Here is a 6750-nt window from a genome sequence, read left to right on the forward strand (position 1 = left end):
TTTTTACGTACATTGAGAGAAAACCAGCAATATTTATAAGAAGATTCTGTGGTTTATAGATAATTATATATTTGATGATATACATTTCATAATAGACCTTATAGAGACCATCGTTGGTTTTGGAGAGGTAGCCGTTCTGCAGGATTTTGTTCCAGCCCTAATCTTAACATAGCCTTTCGCAAATCTAAATTAGCAAGACAGCACAAACAGATCTGGGACCAGGCTAGCTCTAACACACTCTAATCTACTCATCAGCACAAACTAATCTGGGACCAGGCTAGCTCTAACACATCTATCTCAGCACAAATCTGGGACTGAGCTCTCACAGTCAAACTGGGACCAGGCAAGCTCTAACACACTCTAATTTACTGATCAGGACAAACATCTGGGACCAGGCTAGCTCTAACACACTCTAATCTACTGATCAGCACAAACTGATCTGGGACCAGGCTAGCTCTAACACACTCTAATTTACTGATCAGCACAAACTGATCTGGGACCAGGCTAGCTCTAACACACTCTAATTTACTGATCAGCACAAACTGATCTGGGACCAGGCTAGCTCTAACACACTCTAATCTACTGATCAGCACAAACTAATCTGGGACCAGGCTAGCTCTAACACACTCTAATCTACTGATCAGCACAAACTGATCTGGGACGAGGCTAGCTCTAACACACTCTAATTTACTGATCAGCACAAACTAATCTGGGACCAGGCAGCTCTAAACAGCTCTAATCTGGGACCAGGCTAGCTCTAACACACTCTAATCTACTGATCAGCACAAACTGATCTGGGACCAGGCTAGCTCTAACACACTCTAATCTACTGATCAGCACAAACTGATCTGGGACCAGGCTAGCTCTAACACACTCTAATCTACTGATCAGCACAAACTGATCTGGGACCAGGCTAGCTCTAACACACTCTAATCTACTGATCAGCACAAACTGATCTGGGACCAGGCTAGCTCTAACACACTCTAATCTACTGATCAGCACAAACAGATCTGGGACCAGGCTAGCTCTAACACACTCTAATCTACTGATCAGCACAAACTAATCTGGGACCAGGCTAGCTCTAACACACTCTAATCTACTGATCAGCACAAACTGATCTGGGACCAGGCTAGCTCTAACACACTCTAATCTACTGATCAGCACAAACTGATCTGGGACCAGGCTAGCTCTAACACACTCTAATTTACTGATCAGCACAAACTAATCTGGGACCAGGCTAGCTCTAACACACTCTAATCTACTGATCAGCACAAACTGATCTGGGACCAGAATAGCTCTAACACACTCTAATCTACTGATCAGCACAAACTAATCTGGGACCAGGCTAGCAAAAGCCTGCCACACAGTATCTCTTCAGGCGGCGGTTTTGACCACCTCTTGCCTTACTGTAGGACTTCCTGAAATAGGTTTCAAGGTTTCATACGAGTTCACATGGGGACATTCGTCACATGATGCATTCTGAAAATTGTACAAACAATGCGTTAATCCACATCAGATTAAAATCCCAAAAGATACATTTTCGCAAAAATGTAATGATCTATTCCAGAGTATTGATTATTGAGTATTGATTATTGACTCTTTAGAGGGTTTAAGAACACATTTTAATCCGTTTTATTAGAATTGATCAGACCGAATATTGAACAGTGACTTTGGGATCATGGGTAGTATTATCATGAAGCACTTTTGTGTTGTGCCAAAAAATTAATAAATGTCTTACTATGTTTAGAAAGTTGTCATCATTGATCTGTAATACTACTTCTGTCATAATGAATATGTGTGACTCCCTCGTGTCTTATAACACTGATGGTCAGTAAAACACACTTGTTTGCACATAAAATGAGACATTCTCACTCGTGTAGTAGTGTTAGTTTACAATGGCGGATGTTGTGTTTTATTGTTTCAATGGAGACAGCTGAATCTGGGGAATAGAGGACCTTTCTCCAGACAAGTATCACGGGGTGGAGAGTTGCCATGGCAGAGAAGCTTATTTATTGTACACACAAACGTTTTAGTATACTGTAGCAGAGTAGTGAAATCAGTCGTCTAGACTTGGCCATTCCATAAGAATCCTCTCACTGATCTTCCCAGGTCATCCAGGAGGTTCACTTTGAATGAGATACATCACACGGTATTAATGGGGAAGATTTTTCTTTTTCAGAATTCTCCCACGGAATTCTCCCACGGAATTCTCTCACGGAATTCTCTCACGGAATTCTCTCACGGAATTCTCTCACGGAATTCTCTCTCACGGAATTCTCTCTCACGGAATTCTCTCACGGAATTCTCTCACGGAATTCTCTCACGGAATTCTCCCACGGAATTCTCCCACAGAATTCTAACTCAATACTCTATTACTCAAGACAGCCCCTTCCAGAGTACAGAACTAGGTTATTACTCACACAATATGACATGTTCAAGTCCTCCTAGACTAACATTGGATTGAACACCTGCTGTTAAAATCCTCCTGAGTTCTGCTGTATTTCTGTCCAGTCTCCAACATGGCTCCCAAATGACCCAAGTCCAGAAGAGTACACTATATAGGGAATAGGGTTCCATTTCTGATGAAAACTCTTGTCTGGTCTCAGACCATAAGGGGAAAAATAGAACTGCAACATTGTACTATACCACTTTCAACAGGTGGTAAAAAACAGAAATCCAGCTTCTTCCTGGTTGGTTGGGTCATGGAAAGAAAAAGTACATGTGAATTCTCTCAGTATTGCACAGCCACCAAGCCAGCTGTGTTTTCTCTGTCTAGCTACCTCACTGTAGTAACAGGCCGAGAGACCCAGTCATACATCCAGAACGGCACATGTGGGCAACATCGGAGCCAAGTCCCCCAGTGAGTCACACCTGGGTTCAAAAACTATCCGAAATCCTTATACATACTTTGTCTATGTTTGATTGAGCTTGCCTGGCAAAATGGAACCAATGGAATCATTCCAAAAGTGTAAAACCCCGCCCATCGGGCACTCCAGGCAGGCTAAAGCAAACGCAGAAAGTATGTGAAAGATTTGGAATACTACTTGAACCCAGCGTCTGCAGTGCGTCAGCAGTGAAACGCCATTCCCAGCTTTGCCAGAGGCATTAAAGTAGCGCTCAGAGCTGGAGCTATTCCCCTCTGTCTGTGGGAATGAATGTATGTAACTCATGTCATGTTCTCCTGCATGCAGAGCTCCAGTTCTTGGTCAGAGCTGCCAGACTCTACACAGTGGAATCATTAGCAGTACAGCTGATACATATTCCATGAGGATCTGTGGGACTGAATAACTCAACCATTCTAGAAGCCATTGAGACTCTAAAGAACACATTGGCTGTTGTGAATGTTCTAGATGTGAAGAGCTTCATTCCAAAACGCTACAGTGGAGCAAAAAAGTATTTAGTCAGCCACCAATTGTGCAAGTTCTCCCACTTAAAAATATGAGAGAGGCCTGTAATTTTCATCATAGGTACACTTCAACTATGACAGACAAAATTTTGTAAATTCAATTTTTTTGGTTTAAAGAATTTATGAAAGAGATTGGTGTGTTTTCGCCATCTAATCATGGAACGGTGTTGTTGAATGACAGACAGGTGTGTTTAAAACCTATCACTACGTGGTTTCATGTCAGAGAGACAAACCATCGCATGTTGTTGCAAAACAAGATACACAGCATTCGGAAAGTATTCAGACCCCTCCCCTTTTTCCACATTTTGTTACGTTACAGCTTTATTCTAAAATGTATTAAATTAAAAATATTTCCTCATCAATATACACACAATACCCACAATGACAAAGTGAAAACAGGTTTAGAGGTTTTTGCAAATGTATTAAAAATAGAGAACATAAATACCTTATTTACATAAGTATTCAGACCCTTTGCTATGAGACTGAGAAATTAAGTTGAAATTAAATGAGAAATTAAGTTCAGGTGTCTCCTGTTTCCATTGATCATCACTGAATTGTTTCTACAACTTGATTGGAGTCCAAATTCAATTGATTGGTCATGATTTGGAAAGGCTCACACCTGTCTATATCAGGTCCCACAGTTGACAGTGGATGTCAGAGCAAAAACCAACCCATGAGGTCGAAGGAATTGTCCATAGAGCTCAGCAACAGGATTGTGTCGAGGCACAAATCTGGGGAAGGGTACCAAAACATTTCTGCAGCATTGAAGGACCCGAAGAACACAGTGGCCGCCATCATTCTTAAATGGAAGAAGTTTGGAACCACCAAAACTCTTCCTAGAGCTGGCCGCCCAGCCATATCAAATCAAATCAAATTTATTTATATAGCCCTTCGTACATCAGCTGATATCTCAAAGTGCTGTACAGAAACCCAGCCTAAAACCCCAAACAGCAAGCAATGCAGGTGTAGAAGCACGGTGGCTAGGAAAAACTCCCTAGAAAGGCCAAAACCTAGGAAGAAACCTAGAGAGGAACCAGGCTATGTGGGGTGGCCAGTCCTCTTCTGGCTGTGCCGGGTGGAGATTATAACAGAACATGGCCAAGATGTTCAAATGTTCATAAATGACCAGCATGGTCGAATAATAATAAGGCAGAACAGTTGAAACTGGAGCAGCAGCACAGTCAGGTGGAAGTTGAAACTGGAGCAGCAGCATGGCCAGGTGGACTGGGGACAGCAAGGAGTCATCATGTCAGGTAGTCCTGGGGCATGGTCCTAGGGCTCAGGTCAGTTGAAACTGGAACAGCAGCATGGCCAGGTGGACTGGGGACAGCAAGGAGTCATCATGTCAGGTAGTCCTGGGGCATGGTCCTAGGGCTCAGGTCCTCCGAGAGAGAGAAAGAAAGAGAGAAGGAGAGAATTAGAGAACGCACACTTAGATTCACACAGGACACCGAATAGGACAGGAGAAGTACTCCAGATATAACAAACTGACCCCAGCCCCCCGACACATAAACTACTGCAGCATAAATACTGGAGGCTGAGACAGGAGGGGTCAGGAGACACATACTAAGCAATTGGTGGAGAAGGGCCTTGGTCAGGGAGGTGACCAAGAACCCGATGGTCACTCTGACAGAGCTCCAGAGTGGAGCTCTGTGGAGATGGGAGAACCTTCCAGAAGGACAACCATCTCTGCAGCGCTCCACCAATCAGGCCTTTATGGTAGAGTTGCCAGACGGAAGCCACTCCTCAGTAAATGACAGCCCACTTGGAGTTTGCCAAAAGGCACCTAAAGGACACTCAGACCATGAGAAACAAGATTCTCTGGTCTGATGAAACCAAGATTGAACTCTTTGGCCTGAATGCCAAGCCTCACGTCTGGAGGAAACCTGTCAGGGACTGGGAGACTAGTCAGGATCGAGGGAAAGATGAACAGAGCAAAGTACAGAAAGATCCGGAATGAAAGCCTGCTCCAGAGTGCTCAGGACCTCAGACTGGGGCAAAAGTTCACCTTCCAACAGGACAACGACACTAAGCACACAGCCAAGACAACACAGGAGTGATTTCGGGACAAGTCTCTGAATATCCTTGAGTGGCCCAGCCAGAACCCAGACTCTAACCCGATCGAACATCTCCGGAGAGACCTGAAAAATAGCTGTGCAGTGACGTTCCCCATCCAACCTGACAGAGCTTGAAAGGATCTGCAGAGAAGAATCGGCGAAACTGAAATACATACAGGTGTACCAAGCTTGTAGTGTCATACTCAAGAAGACTTGAGGCTGTAATCACTGCCAAAAGTTCTTCAACAAAGTACTGAGTAAAGGGTCACTTGAACACTTGATATTTCCGTTTTTTTAATACTTAATACATTTGCAAGAAATGCTAAAAACCTGTTTTTGCTTTGTCATTATGAGGTATTTGGTGTAGATTTATGAGTGGGAAAAAACGATTTAATCAATTTTATAATAAGACTGTAACGTAACAAAATGTGGAAAAAGTAGTACTGGAAGGTTTTACACTGTCAAATGTGACAAATGGTACATTTGTGACATCAATATTTAAATTTAATTTGTTTTTAATCTTGGCTCTGGTCAAAAGTAGTGCACTATATAGGGAATAGGGTGCCATTTGGGAAGAGGCCAAACACTGTAGCATGAGGCTAGAATTGGTGTTAAATATACAGGATTGAAACATTCCATTCCAGATAACCAATGGATATACAGCGTTTTGCAACTAAACCCTGAATGAATCTACAGTACACACTAGGCCAACCCTACATGAATCTACAGTACACACTAGGCCAACCCTACATGAATCTACAGTACACACTAGGCCAACCCTACATGAATATACAGTACACACTAGGCCAACCCTACATGAATCTACAGTACACACTAGGTCAATCCTACAGTACACACTAGGCCAACCCTACATGAATCTACAGTACACACTAGGCCAACCCTACATGAATCTACAGTACACACTAGGCCAACCCTACATGAATCTACAGTACACACTAGGCCAACCCTACATGAATCTACAGTACACACTAGGCCAACCCTACATGAACCTACAGTACACACTAGGCCAACCCTACATGAATCTACAGTACACACTAGGCCAACCCTACATGAATCTACAGTACACACTAGGCCAACCCTACATGAATCTACAGTACACACTATGTCAACCCTACATGAATCTACAGTACACACTAGGTCAATCCTACAGTACACACTAGGTCAACCCTACATGAATCTACAGTACACACTAGGCCAACCCTACATGAATCTACAGTACACACTAGGCCAACCCTACATGAATCTACAGTACACACTAGGCCAACC

This window comes from Oncorhynchus tshawytscha, unplaced genomic scaffold (genome assembly GCF_018296145.1).
Source record: "Oncorhynchus tshawytscha isolate Ot180627B unplaced genomic scaffold, Otsh_v2.0 Un_scaffold_2614_pilon_pilon, whole genome shotgun sequence".
Taxonomy (NCBI): Eukaryota; Metazoa; Chordata; class Actinopteri; order Salmoniformes; family Salmonidae; genus Oncorhynchus; species Oncorhynchus tshawytscha.